General features: G+C 47.7%; 1 long non-coding RNA gene across 1 annotated transcript in view; it reads left to right on the forward strand.

Moving 5' to 3' along the window:
• The window catches only part of LOC142301319 (uncharacterized), a 68,038-nt gene extending 52,519 nt beyond the window's left edge, over positions 1 to 15,519 (forward strand). The window contains exon 3 of the long non-coding RNA XR_012752759.1: positions 15,171 to 15,519. This is a non-coding gene — a long non-coding RNA (uncharacterized LOC142301319). The remainder of the gene's footprint in view (positions 1 to 15,170) is intronic.
• The last annotated feature ends 6,154 nt before the right edge of the window (positions 15,520 to 21,673 follow it).

A 21,673-nucleotide genomic window follows, 5' to 3' on the forward strand; every position in this document is an offset into this window, starting at 1 on the left:
ATGCATAGCCTCCTCTTTTTCAAGGGACCAAAAGTAATTGGACAAGGGACTCTAAGGGCTGCAATTAACTCTGAAGGCGTCTCCCTCGTTAACCTGTAATAAATGAAGTAGTTAAAAGGTCTGGGGTTGATTACAGGTGTGTGGTTTTGCATTTGGAAGCTGTTGCTGTGACCAGACAACATGCGGTCTAAGGAACTCTCAATTGAGGTGAAGCAGAACATCCTGAGGCTGAAAAAAAAAGAAAAAATCCATCAGAGAGATAGCAGACATGCTTGGAGTAGCAAAATCAACAGTCGGGTACATTCTGAGAAAAAAGGAATTGACTGGTGAGCTTGGGAACTTAAAAAGGCCTGGGCGTCCACGGATGACAACAGTGGTGGATGATCGCCGCATACTTTCTTTGGTGAAGAAGAACCCGTTCACAACATCAACTGAAGTCCAGAACACTCTCAGTGAAGTAGGTGTATCTGTCTCTAAGTCAACAGTAAAGAGAAGACTCCATGAAAGTAAATACAAAGGGTTCACATCTAGATGCAAACCATTCATCAATTCCAAAAATAGACAGGCCAGAGTTAAATTTGCTGAAAAGCACCTCATGAAGCCAGCTCAGTTCTGGAAAAGTATTCTATGGACAGATGAGACAAAGATCAACCTGTACCAGAATGATGGGAAGAAAAAAGTTTGGAGAAGAAAGGGAACGGCACATGATCCAAGGCACACCACATCCTCTGTAAAACATGGTGGAAGCAATGTGATGGCATGGGCATGCATGGCTTTCAATGGCACTGGGTCACTTGTGTTTATTGATGGAATAACAGCAGACAAGAGTAGCCGGATGAATTCTGAAGTGTACCGGGATATACTTTCAGCCCAGATTCAGCCAAATGCCGCAAAGTTGATCGGACGGCGCTTCATAGTACAGATGGACAATGACCCCAAGCATACAGCCAAAGATACCCAGGAGTTCATGAGTGCAAAAAAGTGGAACATTCTGCAATGGCCAAGTCAATCACCAGATCTTAACCCAATTGAGCATGCATTTCACTTGCTCAAACCCAAACTTAAGACGGAAAGACCCACAAACAAGCAAGACCTGAAGGCTGCGGCTGTAAAGGCCTGGCAAAGCATTAAGAAGGAGGAAACCCAGCGTTTGGTGATGTCCATGGGTTCCAGACTTAAGGCAGTGATTGACTCCAAAGGATTCGCAACAAAATATTGAAAATAAAAATATTATGTTTGGGTTTGGTTTATTTGTCCAATTACTTTTGACCTCCTAAAATGTGGAGTGTTTGTAAAGAAATGTGTACAATTTCTATCAGATATTTTTGTTCAAACCTTCAAATTAAACGTTACAATCTGCACTTGAATTCTGTTGTAGAGGTTTCATTTCAAATCCAATGTGGTGGCATGCAGAGCCCAACTCGCGAAAATTGTGTCACTGTCCAAATATTTCTGGACCTAACTGTATATATCTTTATAGCTCCTGTGATGCACTGACAGGTGACATATATGAAGGTCGCTATGTTTCCCCCAGAATGTGATTGGAGAACTTGTGAGACCTGCTGAAGTGTGTTGTGATTACAGTCACTGCTGTGAGTGCAACACAAAATAAGAGTGTGAACTTGGTCAAGATATTTGACCAAGTATTTTGCTTAGGCCTAAAACACACTTCCGCAAAAAAAACGTCCGTGTGACACGGTCCGTTTTTCGGGTCCGTGTTCCGGTTTTTTCGGGCGTTTCTCCGGTACGTATGGCATCCGTGTGATGGCGTATGCGAGCCGTGTGTACGTGTAAAATGTCCGTGTTTGTGTGTAAAATGCCCGTGTATGTGTACGTAGAATGTCCGTGTGGAATGTCCGTTTGTGTCTTGCACAATGTCGTTGATACATGTCGGCTGACAGCAGACAGAGTTGCGCGATGAGAATGAACTCGGGTGAACTTCACCCGACTTCATTGTCATGCCGCGGCTCTGTCTGTGTGCCGCGTACTGATTAGCGGTCACCTGTGAAGGATTCACCGGTGACCGATAATCCCCCGAGTGACTGAAGTTAGCAGCCCTCTCTCATACTTACCGCTCCCCGATCACCAGCTCGGCGAGGAACAGCTGTGCAGAGAATACGCGGCAACAATTACTTTGAATATGCTGGCCGCTCATTAATCAATCTCGTATTCCCTGCTTTCCCCACCCACCGGCGCCTGTGATTGGTTGCAGTCAGACACGCCCCCCACGCTGAGTGACAGCTGTGTCACTGCAGCCAATCACAGCAGCCGGTGGGCGTGTCTATACTGTGTAGTAAAATAAATAAATAAATAATTAAAAAAAACGACGTGCGGTCCCCCCCATTTTAATACCAGCCAGATAAAGCCATACGGCTGAAGGCTGGTATTCTCAGGATGGGGAGCCCCACGTTATGGGGAACCCCCCAGCCTAACAATATCAGTCAGCAGCCGCCCAGAATTGCCGCATACATTATATGCGACAGTTCTGGGACAGTACCCGGCTCTTCCCGATTTGCCCTGGTGCGTTGGCAAATCGGGGTAATAAGGAGTTATTGGCAGCCCATAGCTGCCAATAAGTCCTAGATTAATCATGTCAGGCGTCTCCCCGAGATTCCTTCCATGATTAATCTGTAAATTACAGTAAATAAACACACACACCTGAAAAAATCCTTTATTAGAAAAAAAAACACTAACAAAGTCCCTCATCACCAATTTTATAAGCCCGAAAAAGCCCTCCATGTCCGTCGTAATCCACGAACCTCCAGCGTCGCTTCCAGCTTCCGCTCCTGTCAGCTCCACGCAGCTAATGAAGGCAATAGCGCGTGGAGCTGACAGGAGGAGAGAGGTGAGTACTTGTTCTTTTTTTTATATATAAATTAGTGAGTACAGAGGCTAGCTGCTATATTATATATGGAGGCCTGGGGAGGCTGGCTGCATTATTATACATGGAGGACTGGGGAGGCTGTATAATGTAGTAATGTATAGTGTATAATATAGCAGCTAGCCTCTCCAGGCCACCATGTATAATAATGCAGCCAGTCTCTCCAGGCCTCCATGTCCAGTATAATGCAGCCTCCTCAGGCCTCTGGCCATTGTGTACTCACTAATTTTTATATATATATATATATATATATATATATATATATATATAAAAAAAGAACAAGTATTCGCCTCTCTCCTCCTTCCACCGCTGTTCTGTCTTCACGTCTCCTCATTCCACCGCTGCTATCCTCACCGCTCTCCTCTTCTACTGCGCAGGCACAGGGGGAGACAAAGGAGGGGGCCACAAGGAGGGGGGCCAGTGTCAGCGGCGGCACCGGGTCATATAGCGGCCGCGTGGTCTGTGACATATCAGCGCAGCTCCTCTCTCACTGAAAGGAGCTGGCTGCTGATCTGCCGGGCGGCCGTGGGCCCCTAACCTCCCGTCCCGGTCTCAATGGTGACCCCTGCGACCGCGGTAGTTACGCCCCTGGTAGTGACCCAGGACCCTCAGCACAAAACATTCCCATAGTTCTCCATGTATTATAATTCACCCCATAGTCCTCCATATATTATACTGCACCACATAGTCCTCCATATATTATAATGCACCCCCATAATCCTCTATGTATAAAGTAGCCCTCATAGCCCTCTAATTATTATGAATTTCTCATAGTTCTCCATGTATTATAATTCACCCCATAGTTCTCCATATATTATAATTCACCCCATAGTACTCCATATATTATACTGCACCACAGTGTCCTCAAAGTTTTATAATGCACCCCCATAGTCCATGTATATGGTAGGCGCCATAGTCCTCCATATATTATAATGTAGCCCCCATAGTCCTATATGTATTATAACGCAACCCCATAAAGCTTCATATTGTATTATGCAGCCCCATACTCCATGTATAATGCACCCCTATATTCCATGTATAAGGTGTCCTTCATTTTCTATTATGCAGCCCCATAGACCTCCATGTATAATGCACCCCTTGTCCATTTATAAGGTGTCCTTCATGTTGTATAATGGATCCCCATAGACCTCCATGTATAATGCAGCCCCATAGACCTCCATGTATAATACACCCCTATGGTCCATGTATAAGGTGTCCTTCATGTTGTATAATGGATCCCCATAGACCTCCATGTATAATACACCCCTATAGTCCATGTATAAGGTGTCCTTCATGTTGTATAATGGATCCCCATAGACCTCCATGTATAATGGATCCCCAGAGACCTCCATGTATAATACACCCCTATAGTCCATGTATAAGGTGTCCTTCATGTTGTATAATGGATCCCCATAGACCTCCATGTATAATGCAGCCCCATAGACCTCCATGTATAATACACCCCTATAGTCCATGTATAAGGTGTCCTTCATGCTCTAATATATGAAGGGTTATGTGGGACTCTATATACTATTTGGAAGGCTATGTGGGGGCCATTATAGTATTTGGAGAACTATATACAAGGGGGACAAAGATACAAGCAGGGGGGATGTGAACGTTTTGTGCTGAGGGGAAAAAAGCTCTTTCCTTCAGCACCCAGCTTTCCCATACTCAGCTATACATCTTCTCTCAGAACTCCGCTTTCCCATGCTCTGATATGGGAAAGCTGGGTGCTGAGGGAAAGATAGATAACAGAACATAGGAAAGCTGGGTGCTGATAGAGGGATTTCAGATCATGGGGAAACCTGGGTGCTGTGGGTAAGAGCCAAATGTCAGCGTCATTATCCTGTACCCCGAGTGTCAGTGTCATTATCCCGGACCCCAACTGTCAGTGTACGTGGAGAGGGGAGCCCAGGTTTGAACTTTGCACCGGGGCCCATCAAACTCTAGTTACGCTACTGGTCACTACCTCACTTGACTGGCTTTATGAAGCCGCTGCCTCACATTCCCCAGAAAACCTGTCTTGGGGGGCTATTGAGGCTCCTGCAATCTAATGCAACTGGTGCACAACTTGCGACCGCAGATCCGATAGTTGCAGAGATAAACTCTGCAGTGCAAGAGTCGCAACTGCATCCATATTAGAATCCTGGAAAAAAATTGGACCAGTTTTAATGTCACGCCGGGAATGAGAGGGCCCCCAGCAAGTGACAAACACAAAGGGTACACCAGGGAAACAGTACATGCTAGGGAAAGAGTAGAGCCACCTCCCAACACTCACCTGAGGCTCATCCTTGCACTCTCTCATGTCCTTAGATAGGTCCTTAGCCTCTCCTCAACTGGCCATGAACTCATCCTGACTAGTGTTATAGCCAGCGAGATGCTAGTCTCACCACTACAATAAAATAACATGAGGAAAGTAAGAAACGGGAAAGACACAACAAATAGTTCTCCACAGCTACTCAAGCAGGAAGCTTCTGAGCTGCAACAGAAACAACACCTCTGCTTCTGCTTAGCAAAGCACCCTCAAAGTAGTAAAATTATAGAATGTGCTATAGGCAGCATAGGAGTGAGTTTATATAGCGGAAAGATGTAGCTGCAGCTGAGATAACCAGCTACAAGTTAATCTCAGCAGGATAAAAAAAGACCTTAACCCCTTCAGCACCAAACGGAATTAAATAAGCTCCTACTACTAGACTAGGATAAGCGATGAGTTGATTCTAAATTGGATCTGTGATCAACCAAAAGCTAAAGGCCCCGTCACACGCAGAGATAAATCTTTGGCAGATCTGTGGTTGCAGTGAAATCATGGACATATTGTTCCATTTGTACACAGCCACAAACCTGGCAGTGATTGTCCACAATTTCACTGCAACCACAGATCTGCTGCAGATTCATCTCTGTGTGTGACAGGGCCTTAAGACCTTCTGATCCTCGAATTCTGGAGGTCTCTGCAGGGCTCGACACACTTGTGACACTCAGGAAAAAAAGATAAATGGTACAATGAATTTTCTCCTTTTACTCTTGTGAAAATGAAAGATTTCAAGTTAACAACATTTTTGTGGTAAAAATGGGTTTCAAGGTGCACAGCAAACAATTAGATAAGTTCCTTGAGGGGTCTAACTTCCACAATGGGGTCACATGTTTTGGTTTCCACTGTTTAGGCATATCATAGGCTCTCCAAACGCAATATGGCATCTGCTATCTATTCCAACCAGTGTTGCAGTCCCAAGGTCGAATTGCGCTTCTTCCTTGCTGAGCCCTGCTGTGCACCTAAACAGTATATTATATACAATCAGCATATATTATATATTAGTGGAGAAATTGCACAACAAACTTTATTTTGCATTTTTTTTGTTACCCTTGAGATAATTTTCACCTAAAATAACTTTTTTGAGGAAAAAGAAAAATTTCATTTTTTTCCTTCCACTTTGCTTAATTTCCTGTGAAGCACCCAAAGGTTTAATAAACTGTTACGGGGGCACCGGCAGATTAGGACCAGGGAGTATATATCCTAATCGCCAGTCGGGGCCCACCGTGCTCCAGATGACAAAGGAGCTGCTGGCACCTGAGGGTTAGGTAGAGACTATAGAGCGGGATGGCTCTGAGATAACCCAGGGAACCGGTCACGTGTGTAGGGACACGTCAGACCGGACGACAACCCAGTTAGCGTTTCGGTGGAATTGGGGCAAACCCTGACCACGTGTGCAGGGAACAAGTCAGGCCGGATGGTGACCATGTAGCATTGACCGAGAAGACCGCTGCGATAGCGCCCTGTTGACCACGTGTGTCAGACACGACAGGCCGAGCGGTCCTCAGATTAGCGTTTCTAGTCACAATGCGAATGGCCACGTGTGTAGAGGACACGTCAGGCAGAGAAATCACACCAGTAGCATTGACTGGGAAGCCAAGGAGGATAATAGATTCACACACCTAATCCAGGAACACCCTGTTAATGCCACAGGGGTCCTGGGGTACGCTGTGCGTGCGTGTAGGAGGCACAACCGGACAGGTGGCGCAGCAGGTGCGTTGTCCATGTGCGTAGGGGGCACAATCAGACAGGAGGCGCAGCAGCCGCAGCCCAGTTAACTCCACTGGGCTGCACAAGCAGAACTGGACGGTAGGAGGTGGAAACCCGGCGCCTGACCCTAACGTGCTGAGTCACGGGTGTCTTGGCGTGACAAGCACTGGACGCCTAACCCTACCTACCGCTTCTAAACACAGGCTTATGCCGCAATAAGGCTTTAACATGGAGGTGTGCTCTGTCTGAGCAAATGTGAAGACTGCGCGCCTCCATGTTGTCCCCAGCCCCTTTTATAACCTGGGTCCGCCCCAAACCCAGGGTGGACCACAATGGCACCTCTAGGGTCCAACAACAGAGTGCCATGTCATCAGTGACGTCACCAGCGGCCTATCCGGAACCGCCACGTCATTGATGACCTCATGGCAGCCACGCCCCAAACACTTCACCAGTCATCGTCTGACGACCATTGGTGAGGTGTCGTGTCATAGGGCGGGCCTCTGCGAGCCAGTCCGGAGTGGCCACATCATCAGGACACCTGATGTGTGTCGGTCTATCAGAGCCTGCCACCTCCCGGAGTTGCCCAGTGAGGTCCTTACCGGACCTTGCCTCTGATGCACTAAGTGCCTGAGCATGCTCAGTAGCCTGAACAACAGTCTCGGAAATCAGACTATCTGCCCGAGCATGCTCAGTAGGCACAACACAGGACTTAGACACGGCATGATGTCCAAGTACCTGTGCAAAGAGGCTTTTCGCACTAAGTGTAGGAGCATGCTCAGTTGCCTGAATTGAGGACTTAGCCTCAGAAATGGCACTATCAGGCTGAGCATGCTCACTAGGCGAAACACTGGACGTAGACTCTGGCTGGGGTAAATCGGGGCGCGCATGCGCACTAGCCGCCTCTCCACACTTAGACGTGGAGGAAGAAGCAGCCAGCTGGACGACCCGAGGCACAGCCAAAAACGGCAGCCGGCGCGTGGGCGCAACAGGAACCGCAGCAGGCTGCTTGCGGCTATGGTGGCGCTGATTCGTAACATAAACTTCTTGGATGAGGTTTTTAGTAGTTTGAGGGGTGCAGTTTTAGAATGGTGTCATTTTTAAGCATTTTCTGGGCTTGATAAATTTTCCTTAGGGCTTATGCGCATGTACATGCTGAAAATTCTGCAGCGATTTGGCAGTGCATGTGCGCTTCAAATCGCTGCAGAAACACTGCGTAATGGATGCAGAATAAATGCCGATTTCATACGCTATGGATGCTGTCTCTCCCATAGACAGAGTGTGAGCAGCATCCAAAGCGCACGAAACAAGTGCCATGTTGCATTTTTGAATGCACCGATTTGGATCAAAATCAGCATCCAAATTAAAAAAAAAAGCATGGTGCGCAAGGATTATGCACAATCTTCATAGATTATACAGAGGACGCCTGCATTCACGCTGCAGTGCTAGACGCAGCGTAAATGCATGCAATACGCACATGTGCGCACATGCCCTTAATCGTTTCCCTAAACGCAGGCCATTAGGTTTGAATATATGGTCAAATGGTAGTATGGGCATGTGCAATAAATATAAGCAGTTATGCACAATACATGTCTTAGTGTAAGTGTAAACTTCATCACATCATATGAAGTAGGATTTAAATAATTAAACATAAATGCCCTAAGTAGTGTGGTATTCCTATAAAGTAATACATCTTTATTATAAGTGGAGCTAAACGGGGCATGTCCTGGCTATGGAGGAGTAAAGACGCTAGTCTCTTCAGCTCCCAGCCCAGGCCGGCAGAATCACTGATACCCAGAGTACCATCGCACTCAGAAACAACCCTATGGGTGCCAGAAAAAAGAAAGGAGCACCCTCCAGCGTGACGGGCACCCCTATCCCAGGACATATCCCGCTTCATGTCGGGAGCGGGTCAGTCAGAGCAGCGTGGAGCGGGGTCTGCATTGGCGCCGCAGGTGTCGCGGGCAGGGAGGGCACTGCGCTCACCACGCTCGGGTCCGGTGCTGCTGCTGCTTGCTGCTCGTTGGCTTGAGCGGTGGGCCGGATACGGGGACTCGAGCGGCGCTCCTCGCCCGTGAGTGAAAAGGGTGGTTGGGAAGTCGGTTCGTGACACCACCCACGGTGTGTGATGAGGTTGGGACACCACCGCTGCTCTGGACGGGGATCCCGGGAGCGATGACAGGGAGCAGCCGAGATGTATCTCTCCCCTCCGTGGGTAGCAAGGTTGGTGGTCCTGGGGCCCGGTGAGATGACGGGGATGTGGATGTGCAGGGACGGTGAGGTGCAGTGTCGCGGGGCAGCTCCCCTTAGCCCAATGACTCCCATATTTAACAATCCGGAGTTCCCTCCAGCGATGGGGAGGGAGAGGTTCCTTCGCGGGCACCAAAACTCTGATCTCCGAGTGGCTCACTTTTTACAGGATGCCCACATCCCCACGCGGGAGCAGCTGGAGGCAAGGGACCCCCCATGAAACTATCCTGGTTACAGTATGGACAGTTGCGGTCCTTCTTAGGGAGATGGATGTCGGAGAGACAGCGCACCCGCCCGGTGCTACCTACTCCCTTTGAGGGTTTGTTCCTGGGGAATTCATATTCATATACCCGACACTCCTATAAATGACACTTTTAGGTCCATACTCTTGATCCCAATTAGGGAATAGACTTATAGACAACGAGGGGGCTATGCCCAAGATCCTCCCCAGACCGGAAAACAGGAAAACAGCACAGTTAGGATCGTTTGTTTTATGTAAGTCAATTCATCTGACATACATCAGGAAGGAAAGGGACTCGGGAATAGAAGGACTTTGGAATTGGCCATACAGAATACAATGTTACTGCAGAGTATATGATAAGACTTTGATTTGTATTTTAGTCATGACATGTAAGGAAGTATGTATGTTCGTTGGACCCGGAGAGGGACCTCACTTGTACTTTTCACTCTACTCTTTCCTATTAGCCACTAAGGCTCTCTCACTTACTCTCAAAATGCTGTTTTTTTATTTTTTGAAAAATTCAATAAAATAGATTAATCATAAGTGGAGCTAAACAAGGTTCCACATATTATAACTGCCCTATATCTCTGACTTGAGATTTTGCCTTTTGCTGGTGAAGCATTTTACCTCAGCAAACTATATTCAATATTCACTGACTCTACACTAAGTGGATGTCTTACATATGACACATGCCAATAAGTGTATTGGAATCCACTATAGTTTTTTTGTTTTTAGGAGTTTGTTTTTGAATCTCTATAATTCATTGTGTTTCCTGATGAGTTATTGTAATCACAGCGTTGAGACAAGATTGAGACAACAGTGCGATAATATCTCTACAGAGATGGGATTTTTTTGCTTTGTATTTGTTCCTGGGACAACAGCAGCAAATAGTATTTAGGTGCACCTCATGCTTGTGAACATATAGGATTATTTTAAATTTATGCATCTGAATAAAGGTTAAGTTTTATTATCCCATTCAGTGAGATCTTGGACTACATCAGCTACATCAGCGAGTGCCTGCTAGTTCCCTCCTGTGAATAGACTATGTACATGGAAAGTCTGGTGCGGGCAACCGCAGCTTTCATAGCTCTGCTTCATACTCTAAAGGGTGCTTTACACGCTGCGACATCGCTAGCGATTGCTAATATGACGCCCTGGACTAGCCAGGTAGTCACAGACATAACATCACACACACCCCCTTCCCTGGACAGTTCACACCAGTCAAACAAAACCCTTGTTGCCTCCTCCAGGGTCTGATGTCCAGGTCCACCCACCGAGGAGTTCACAGGCCTGGAGGCGGGAAAAGTGACAGATTGTAGTAGAGTGTGGAAGTGAGAGGAGCAAAAGTCTGTGTGTGTCTGGGTCGGAGCCCAGGCACAATCAGCAAGGTTGGCAGACGGTGTTGGCCGTCTGCAGGAGTTAGTGGATCTCTGCGGAACCGTAGGACCGGGGTCAGGCGGTGGCCCGCCGGTACCAAGCCGGGGAGTGGAGTGAAGCTAAGCACAAAGGCAGGGCCATCGGACCCCGACTAGGCTTGGAGCCGCCGACAATGGTCAAATCCGAAAGTGTCCGGAACCCCAGGGGTTTCCTAACAACCAAGACCCGACAGAAGGCAACAGTCCACACGGTGAGGACACACAGCCACCGCCATAGGCTAGAGATCCAAGGGCCAGCGCCTGCGGGCAAAACGGGTTCCTTCGGTACCTATACGCCGGGGAGCGGACTACCGGTGGGCAACCACAGGAGTCAGAACAGTCTAACAAGGTGCAGGGAAAGACAGCCACCATCACCCTGTCCGGGGAGAAAACAAACATTGCAGCTGGCTGCGGGACCCGTCCATCCAGACGTTTGGTTCGCCAGAAACTCTGTGCATCTGTGTCTGAGAGAGTACAACAGTGCCATCCGGCACCGCACCGCGCTGCCCCTGCAACCCTGCACCCCAGCCATTCAGCCTCCCCGTACCACCACCGGGCCCCGGGATCCCCAACCCCTACCCACGGAGGGGACAACATCCTAGCTGTTCCCTACCATCGCTCCCGGGATCCCCGTCATCAGCAGCGGTGGTGCCCATTATTACCATGACCCGTGGGTGGCGTCACGAACTATCTCCCCAAACAAACCACCCTCTTTTCACTCGTGGGCGAGGAGCGCTGCTCGAGTCCCCAGGTCCGGCCCACCGCTCGAGCCACCGAGCAGCAGCAGAAGTCCCCGGACCCGAGCGTGGTGAGCGCACCCCTACGCCCACGACACTAGCGATGTCGAGCGCGATAGCACCCGCCCCTGTCGTACGTGCGACATTTGGTGATCGCTGCCGTAGCAAACATTATCACTACGGCAGCGTCACACACACATGCCTTGTCAGCGACGTCGCTGTGACCGCCGGACAATCCCTCCTTCAAGGCGGAGGTGCGTTCGGCATCACAGCGACGTCACCGCGATGTCAAGCGGCCGTCCAAGAGAAGCGTTGGGGCAGAGATGAGCGGGACGTAACATTCCGTCGTTTCTGTGGTGTCACACATAGCGATGTGTGCTGCCGCAGGAATGACAAACAACATTGTACCTGAATCAGCAACGATATTAAGGAAAGGAGCGACGTGTCAACGATCACCGTTTTTGGACGATTTTGCGATCGTTGATCGTCGTTCCTTGGTGTCACATGCTGCGATGTCACTACCGGCGCCGGATGTGCGTCACTAACGACGTGACCCCGACAATACATCGGTAGCAATGTCGCAGCGTGTAAAGCACCCTTAAGGCCATGTGTGCACATGTGCTTTTTTTCCGGTGTTTTGGCTCTGTTTTAGGCCTCCTTCACACATCCGTGTTTCTGGTATGTGTTTGGTCCGATTCCTCACGTGCCGGAGACACGGGCACACGTAGACCCATTAAAATCAATGGGTCTGCGCACACGTGCATGTTTTGCCATGGACCGTGTGTCGTTCGTGTGCATGTCCGTGTGGTTCGTGTGCGATCCGTGTGACACCCGTGATGCCGGAGAAAAACGGACACGTCTACGTGTGGAGCATACGTGTGCCCGTGTGCTCCACACGTAGACATGTCCGTTTTTCTCCGGCATCACGGGTGTCACACGGATCGCACACGAAACACACGGATGTGATCCGTGTGACACGCACCAGAGAAAACACACGTGCCTGTGAAATAAAAAGTACTCACATTCTCCAGCGCTGCTGTCTCTGCCGCTGCTGTCACTTGCTTCTGACCCCCGCTCATTATGCTCATTGCATATTCACTCCACTGTGGGCCGGAAGCAGCAGTAGCGGGGAGTCGGCAGGACCGGAGAACGAAGATCAGCACCACGGACAGCAATGCCAGGGACAGGTGAGCAGAAAGTTACCGTTCTCCGTGTGTTTTCACAGATAACTCACAGAGAACACACGTGTGCCATAAACACGGCACACGGAGGGCAAAACGCACCTTTAACACATCCGTGAAAAACATGCGTGATTGTCACGGACGGGTGAAAGAGGCCTTAAACTGCACCGCGTCATTGACAAAATGCATGCGTTGTGCTTCCCAAGCAAAGTCTATGAAAAGTCAGAAAATTCCATGTGCACGTTGCTTTTTTAGGCAGCATTTTGTTTGTTAATTATTTCTCAAATTCGTTGCCTAAAAAAAGCAGCATGTCACTTCTTCCATACGTTTTGGTTGCATTTCCCACCCATTGAAATCAATGCATTTTGGTTGCATTTTGTAGTATGCATTCTTGTCAACAAAAACCCAGCTCTCTGTCTCTCTCTCTGTCTGTCTATATCTCTCTCTCTCTCTGTCTCTCTGTTTCTCTCTCTCTCTCTCTGTCTCTCTCACTGTGTCTCTCTCTCTCTCTGTCTCTCGGTCTCGGTCTCTCGGTCTCGGTCTCTGCCTCTTTTATACTCACCGATCACCGGCGCTGCACGGCTGTCACACTGCTCCTTCGGCTTCTCTTTTCATATTCACTGCTTCCACCGGCGCCTATGATTGGTTGCAGTCAGACGAGCCCTCACACTGAGTGACAGCTGTCCCACTGCAACCAATGACAGCGGCTGGTGGGCGGGTCTATATTGTGCAGTACAATAAATAAATAAGAAATAAAAGAAACGACGTGTGGTCTCCCCAATTGATAGGCAATATAAAGCCACACAGCTGAGGGCTGGTATACTCAGACTAAAAATATCACCCAGCAGCTGCCCGGAGTTGCCGCGTCTATTAGATGCAAAAGTCCTGGGATATTACCCAGCTATCCCCGAATTATGCTGGTGCCATGTTAATCGGGGTAATAAGGGGTTAATATCAGCCCATAGCTGCCACTAAGTCCTAGGTTAATCATGGCAGGCGTCTATGAGACACCCCCCCATGATTAACTGTAAGTGAATATAAATAAACACATACACCCAAAAAATCCTTTACATGGAATAAAAGACAAAAAAACACCCTCTTTCACCACTTTATTAACCCCCAAACACCCTTCCAGGTTCGACGTAATCCACACGAGGTACCACGACGCTTTCAACTCTGCTACATCGGAAGCTGACAGCAAGCGGCCATAGAGCACGACCGCTCCCTGTGAGCTCCATGCAGCCACTGAAGTGAGCTGTGCAATCAACGGTGCCCTCACTCAGGTGATTTGCGGTCAGAAGTGAGTCCTTCACCTGTGACCGCAAATCAGGCCGGGCAATGACAGTGAATTCTGATAAAACTCTGACGTCACAGCTGTGGGCTCCGCCCTACTGCCTGTATCCTGGCACAGACCTCAGAGGTTTCCCCTGAGTTCATTCTCATGGCATGCCTCTGTCTCTGTCTGCTGTTTGTGGGCAGTCAAGCTATCTATTCTTTCTATCTATGTAGTCTAACTATCATATTCTATTTCTCCTTTAAAAACGCACTGTCCAAAACGCAGCCCAAACGTAGGGAAAACGCATCGAAAATGCATGCGTTTTTAACCGCTTTTTTTTGTCAAAAGCAGTGTTTACATTTGTCAATGTCTGCCAGAGGGTGCATTTTTTTTGACAAATCCAAAACGCAGCGTGCGGATATACCCTAAGAACTGGATGCGTGTTTCACCACCTCCCTGATAACTATAAAAAGATTATAGAAATATTCCCATACACCTGACCAAATCGGTGAGGCAGTAAAATGCGCTTCAAGGTGGGGATTCTTAAGGCTACTACTTCACACTCATCCACATGGCCACAGGTATTTGCAGGACATTGAATGTTTGTTTAGCTATTGCATTCAACTGGGTCTCCCTTTATATTTAAGACAGCTCGAGCTACTTTAGACAACATTTAATTGCATATGGGAATACAACCAGGTTCTCTTAATATATTGAGGTTCTATTTGTATTTATTTTTGCTCTTATTTTATGATTATATTTACAGTAATTATTATGCATAAGTCTCTGTGATTGTATTATTGCTATAATTGTATATTATATAAACTTAGAAGCCATTGTTTATATACTTCTAATTGTATATTTATGTGGCCATGTTGATCTGTAGTGTGAGAACTCTATACATACTTCATTAATCTCTGTACAGCAGTCTCCTTGCCCATGATTTCAACTTGCATAGCATTTTAATATGTTTGAAGTTTATTAATAAAGCATTAGATTTATATTTGATGATTTTTTTTTTTTAGGCTTAGATATAGTAATTTACGGGAAATTTTATGCTATATATAGAGGACTTGTATTGGTCATTTAATTAGTCTGTAGCTTTATCCAACATACGGTAAGTAAGCTGGCTATATACGTTGGATATGTTAATATTTGACTTTGCTTTTTTCAGAGGATTCACACTTAATACTATGTGAGTTAAATTTAGAATGCAGTCGACCGGAAGAAAGAATGTAATTGAAGGGTGAAGAGAAGAAACTGAAAGAACAGATTAAAAGACTGTTTAAATATGTGAAAAATATTTAACTAAAGAAGTGTAATGTTATACTATTGTTACCATTTTTCTTTTATTGTGCAGAAGTTTAAAAGTTACATATTGTATATAAAAAGGACATAGGTCCATCAATTTCAACCTTTCTGACCACCTATAGCTTCTCTATCACTAGATTATTTATTATCCAAATTGATACGTCTTGTGAGAAAAGCATCTAGTCCTTTATTAAATGCTAATATTGTGTAATCCCATGCTATAAATAAAAGAGATGAGTGGTTATGTTCTGGCAATGGAAGTGAATAGTTGTGAATGATGTGTAAGAGCAATAGTTTTATAAGCTCTTCATTCCTCCATGGCACAGAGAAAATGCAGGGAAATAACTCTGACAGACTGGATCCTACCACAGTTGCACACTGAAAAGCCAAAAATGTACAAGGGAAAATATGGCGCTACATTACTGCAAAAGAGAGATATTTAGTTTATGTATTGGCCAATGCATGTAAGCCCGGAAACCAATGGCAAGGTATATCTCTGTAATCCGGGAACCTAACTTAAATGCCACTATCTAGATTAAAAACATCCGTGTCTGGGCAAAATGCCACTATTTGGACTACAAACCTCCATGTATGGGCAGCAAGGCTCCTGCTATAATGGTTATGAACACAGCCAGGTCTTAGGGCGGAGTGCTCAGTCAGAAAGAGACTCACTACAAGTATCCAAATAACTGACCCGCACATCCAACATCTTTCTGACTGAGCACTCCGTGGCATTTAAGTTAGGTTCACGGATTACAGAGATATACCTTGCCGTTGGTGTCCGGGCTTACATGCATTGGCCAATACATAAACTAAATATCTCTCTTTTGCAGTAATGCAGTGCCATATTTTCCCTTGTACATTTTTGGCTTTTCAGTGTGCAGCTGTATGCATTTTATAGTTACTATGTTTTTTCGGCTAGCACTTGTTTACATTTGTTGGATGTGCGGGTAAGTTATTTGGATCCTACCACAGACACACTGTGGCGCTGCTACGGATGAGCGAACTCAAACAGTAGAGTTCGGGGTTCATACCAAACACCTAGTGTCTGATGCTAAACTCCGAACAGAGCCTTCTAAATAGAAGTCTGTGCTATTGTTTGACTTTGGCAGCCAAATAAAGCTTGTAGAAAAGCTGCAGCGCAGCCAACCAGCAATCATTTCAGCTGTAGGCACTTCCTGACCCATCACAGCCATGCCAAGTATTGGCATACCACATCAACCAGCCTGTTTAAGGCCTGATCATGGGTTGCACTGCTATTCTGAGATCTTCTGAGCCTGGTGCAGACTACCCTAATCCAGCCTGGTGCATACTGCCATAAAAGCTTGGTGAATATTGCCCTAATCCAGCCTGTGCATACTGCCATAAAACTCTGGTGCATACTGCCATATCAGCCTGGTGAATAGTGCCCTAATACAGCCTGGTGAATACTGCCCTAATACAGCCTGGTGCATACTGCCCTAACAGCCTGGTTCATACTGCCCTAATCCAGCCTGGTGCATATGTAGCGCCCCATGGGGCCTTAGGGTTACTCGTCACCGGGCCAGTGGTTTCTTGGGGTTCCTGTGACTGACCTGACCTGGCTCCGTGGCACCGTCGGCTACATGAGAAGACAAATAAGTGCAAGGGGGATGGAAGGAGGGCGAAGGGTCCCTGGGAAGCATGTCGCTGGTTGCAATGGTGACTGGGTCTTGGCCTCCTCCGCCGCAGACCCTTGCTGTTGTGGCGCCCCTGACCTGGTCACTCACCACTGAGTACTGCACCCATGCTGGGAGCAGTACAATACAGGTAAACCAGAAGGCTAAACGAGGTGTGATCACAGGCGCATAGTAATCAGGTCTCCCACATTTCATAGTTTCATAGTTTCATAGTTTCATAGTTTTTAAGGTTGAAGGGAGACTCTAAGTCTATCTAGTTCAACCTGTAGCCTAACATGTTGATCCAGAGGAAGGCAAAAAAACCCCAATGTGTCAAATAAGCTCCAATGGGGAAAAAAATTCCTTCCTGACTCCACATACGGCAATCAGACTAGTTCCCTGGATCAACACCCTGTCATAAAATCTAATATACATAACTGGTAATATTATATTTTTCAAGAAATGCGTTCAGGCTCTGCTTAAATTTTACTAGTGAATCCCTCATTACAACATCATACGGCAGAGAGCTCCATAGTCTCACTGCTCGCACAGTAAAGAATCCTCATCTGTGATGATGATTAAACATTCTTTCCTCAAGACGTAGCGGATGCCCCCGTGTTCCAGTCGCAGGCCTAGGTGTAAAGAGATCTTTGGAAAGGTCTCTGTACTGTCCCCTCATATATTTATACATTGTGATTAGATCCCCCTAAGCCTTTGTTTTTCCTAACTAACTAACCCCAAGTTTAATAACCTGTCTTGGTATTGCAGCCCACCCATTCCTCTAATAATCTTGGTCGCTCTTCTATCTACCTGTAAGATTATGCTATTTATAACCTTCTATACTTTTGCTAACCAGAAATGCATCCATTCCTCTCTTAAATTCATTCAGTGAGTTGGCCATAACCACTTCCTCAGGAAGAGAGTTCCAGAGCCTCACTGCTCTTACCGTGAAGAACCCTCTTCTATGCTGATGTAGGAATTTTCTTTCCTCCAATCGAAAAGAATGCCCCCTTGTTCTTGTCATAGTCCTTGGTACAAACAGATCATGGGAGAGATCTCTATATAGCCCTCTGATATATTTGTACATATTTATTAGGTCTCCCCTAAGTCTTCTCTTTTCTAGAGTAAATAGACCTAATTTTGATAACCTTTCCGTGTATTGTAATGCACCCATTCCATTTATTATTTTAGTAGCTCGCCTCTGAACCCTTTCAAGTTCAGTAATGTCTTTCTTCAGCACCGGCGCCCAAAATTGCACACAATACTCCAAGTGTGGTCTGACGTTAGGGACCCCTGGGGAATCCAGGAGGGGGGTGTGGCCTCCATGTCCACACAAAGGGTGTGTAAGAGAGTCTGGTTGCTAGCTGGCATAGGCAGGCACAGAGGGGAGGGAGTAGTGAGCCAGTTAGTAAGTGCAGCTCAGGGAGAGCAGATGTGAGGAGCAGACCCTGCAGGCTGTTACAAGCTGACAGCGTCCGCGCAGTGACTACCAACGGGGGAGAAAGGGCTACCTGGCAGTGCCGCCTGAAAAGCTACCTAGGGCCGGAAGGGCTGAGAGGTGGTGAACTAAGGGGACTGTCTTGTGGACCCTGCCCGCACGGGTTACAGGTACCCAGAGCAGGAACCTATTTATTAGGCCTGCTGAACCTGCCGGTGGAGGCACTGCATGCTCTCCACCAACCACACACAGAGTCTGGAGCCACGTAGGAAAGTGAGGGCCCATAGTTCACAGGAGGCAAGCAGCCGGTGTGACCTGGTCAAGGCTACAAGCAAACGGGCCAAATTGAGGGGAGAGAGGCAGCAGCAACTTCCCTGGGTGATCCCAGCAGGACTTCAAGTCGGAGTCACCCCAAAACACAAAGGGCTCGGAAGGCGAGTTGGTGGTCACCCTCATCAGTCAGCCAGAAGGATACCTGGTTCTAGCCTGGTTCATCCCAGCTACACCCGGGTTACTCACCTACCATCAACTGTGAGTAAAAACCCTGAAAGACTGCCTGGACTGTGTTTGAGTCATTCTGCGCCTTGTGGTTCCACACACTTACGCAGGGCCCTGGGGCTTGCCTCACTCTCGGGAGGCCACTACAACTGACTGCACCCACCATCAGCCCCAGGCACCCCTTAATCTGCAGTGGCAGTCCCCTGACCGCAAATACCGAGAGTGGCGTCACGAAAAATCCTAAAGGAAGGTTCCCTCCCTGTGACCAGACGGTACCTCCACGTGGAGTCCCTGAAGGTAATGCAGCAGCTGCCCGGGGCTTCACACTGTGACTTTTATTCTCCCAGGAGCGGTGTTGGATGGGAATCGGGAATGCTTTGCAGCGCCACCTGTGGTGTGCGGCCAGGAATTAGCCGCTGATGCAGAGTCTCTCTCCGGGGCAGGTGTTGGGTGCAGTCAGGATGGTGTCACTCCCCACAGACAGGTGGAGCTGGATTACCCTGGGAGGTTGGTGAGAACGGGGTGGCAGTCCACGGGAGCGCCGGAGCGCAGGGTGGTGGCATTTTCTCAAAGAGTCACCGGGTGCGGGTTCCAGATGCTTTTATTCTCTGGTTAAGATGGTATCATGCCCCAGGTGCTGGTCCTCACCATCAGAGACTGCGGTAGATCCCAGGCAGGTCAGAGGTCCAGTCCAGTCTGGTAATCGGTGGGCTCTCTCTTCCGTGCACAACTCTGTACTTGGTGGGTTCCCGTGGCCTGAAATGTCTTGGGATCCCCTATTGCTCTCTCTCACTCTCTGTCTTGGCCCGTATGGCAGGCAGCTTGAACCTTTCTTGGGTCGGACCTCTGTCCCCGTTCCCAGGTTCCCTCTTTGCTGCTGTGCCCCATACACTAACATCGTTGAGGTCCTTGAAACAGTGGTGTGGTCCGTGAAATACGTGCCAGAAAAAAACGTGCATATAAAAATAAAAAGCATTTTTACTCACCCCACTCCAGCGACGCTCTCTACAGCCCGTTCTGCCGGCTGTTTCTAAGCATAATGAATATGCGCGACAGAGCCGACCCGGAAGCAGCTGCTGCGGGGGTCAGCGCCGGCCGGATGCTGCACCACGGGAGCGATCAGCACCATGGAGAGCGGGAGCGCGCACAGGTGAGTTAATCTCTAAGTGCAATCACGGGTCACAGAGAACGGAGCCCGGATTGCACTTAAACAACCCACGTGTGCCGTGATTCACGGCACACGCAGGGACATGTGCGTGTTTTACACGCCAGTGAAAAACGTCTGTGTTTTTCACTGACGTGTGAAACGGGCCTAAGGGGCACTTTGCACACTGCGACATTGCAGGTGCGATGTCGGTGGGGTCAAATTGAAAGTGACGCACATTCGGCATCGCATGCGACATCGCAGTGTGTAAAGCCTAGATGATACGATTAACGAGCGCAAAGGCGTCGTAATCGTATCATCGGTGCAGCATCGGCGTAATTCATAATTACGCTGACGCGACGGTCCGATGTTGTTCCTCGCTCCTGCGGCAGCACACATCGCTGTGTGTGAAGCCGCAGGAGCGAGGAACATCTCCTACCGGCGTCACTGCAGCTGCCGTAGGATATGCGGAAGGAAGGAGGTGGGCGGGATGTTTACATCCTGCTCATCTCCGCCCCTCCGCTCCGATTGGCCGCCTGCCGTGTGACGTCGCAGTGACGCCGCACGACCCGCCCCCTTAACAAGAAGGCGGGTCGCCAGCCACAGGGACGTCGCACGGCAGATGAATGTGTGTGTGAAGCTGGCGTAGCGATAATTTTCGCTACGCCAGCTGTCACCACATATCGCTGCTGCGACGGGGGCGGGGACTATCACGCTCGGCATCGCAGCATCGGCCTGCGATGTCGCAGCGTGCAAAGCCCGCCTTAGTCTGTCTGCACAACCATGATTGAATGGGCTCTGAACAGAAATGTAAAATAAATTACTAAAGAAGTGGAAAAATTTGTGTCTCTAGTTAAAAATAACATTTCAGTGAGGAACGGTCACAAACCAAGCAACATATAAACAGTATGAAGCGAGATTTGTAGCCGGAAAAAAGATTTACTCCATGTCATGATCTTTTGTTTTGCTGGCGATAACCTGCACATACCAGAAAAAGTTTCTATTAGGTTATATGATTTAGGAACGTAGACGGGAAGCCGCACATTCAAGCGGTGTCCCGGCAGGGTGAATTGAGGTTCAATAAAGGACCAGTGCAAGGTGGGTGCGAAAATTCAACAGTGTGGGAAAAATAATATATAATGTATAATATATATTTCTCTGCACCTGTGCAGTAATATCTTAAGGAGGAAAAGTGATAAATGGGAAAACTATATATTAATATATACGAACCAAAAAAATGGAATTATAAAATATATCTATATATATCTAAGGGAGGTCACAATATTCCTAAAAACGGGTGATTATTATTTTAAAACCTGGCATGAAGGGTATAGATTCAAAGAACCGGGGGGGGGGGGGGATGGGGGAAAAAATGGAGGAAGGAATTTTATTGGAACATTAAAATAATTAAAATGGGATTAAGAAGCACACTAATCTATATTTATATATAAAAAAGTGACAAGTAAAGGCTGCTTTACACGAGTCAATCCATCGTGCGATTTATTTGGCAAAGTCTTTTTTTTTTTTTTTGTTTGTATCGCTGATAGGTAGTTGTCCATGTGTCACACGTTGAGTGTTGTCAAACGACCACAAAGCGCTCATCGATATATTGATTGGCCATGGCGGACGTCCAAAAGGCTTCACACATG

The sequence above is a fragment of the Anomaloglossus baeobatrachus genome, chromosome 4 (genome assembly GCF_048569485.1).
Source record: "Anomaloglossus baeobatrachus isolate aAnoBae1 chromosome 4, aAnoBae1.hap1, whole genome shotgun sequence".
Lineage (NCBI taxonomy): Eukaryota > Metazoa > Chordata > Amphibia > Anura > Aromobatidae > Anomaloglossus > Anomaloglossus baeobatrachus.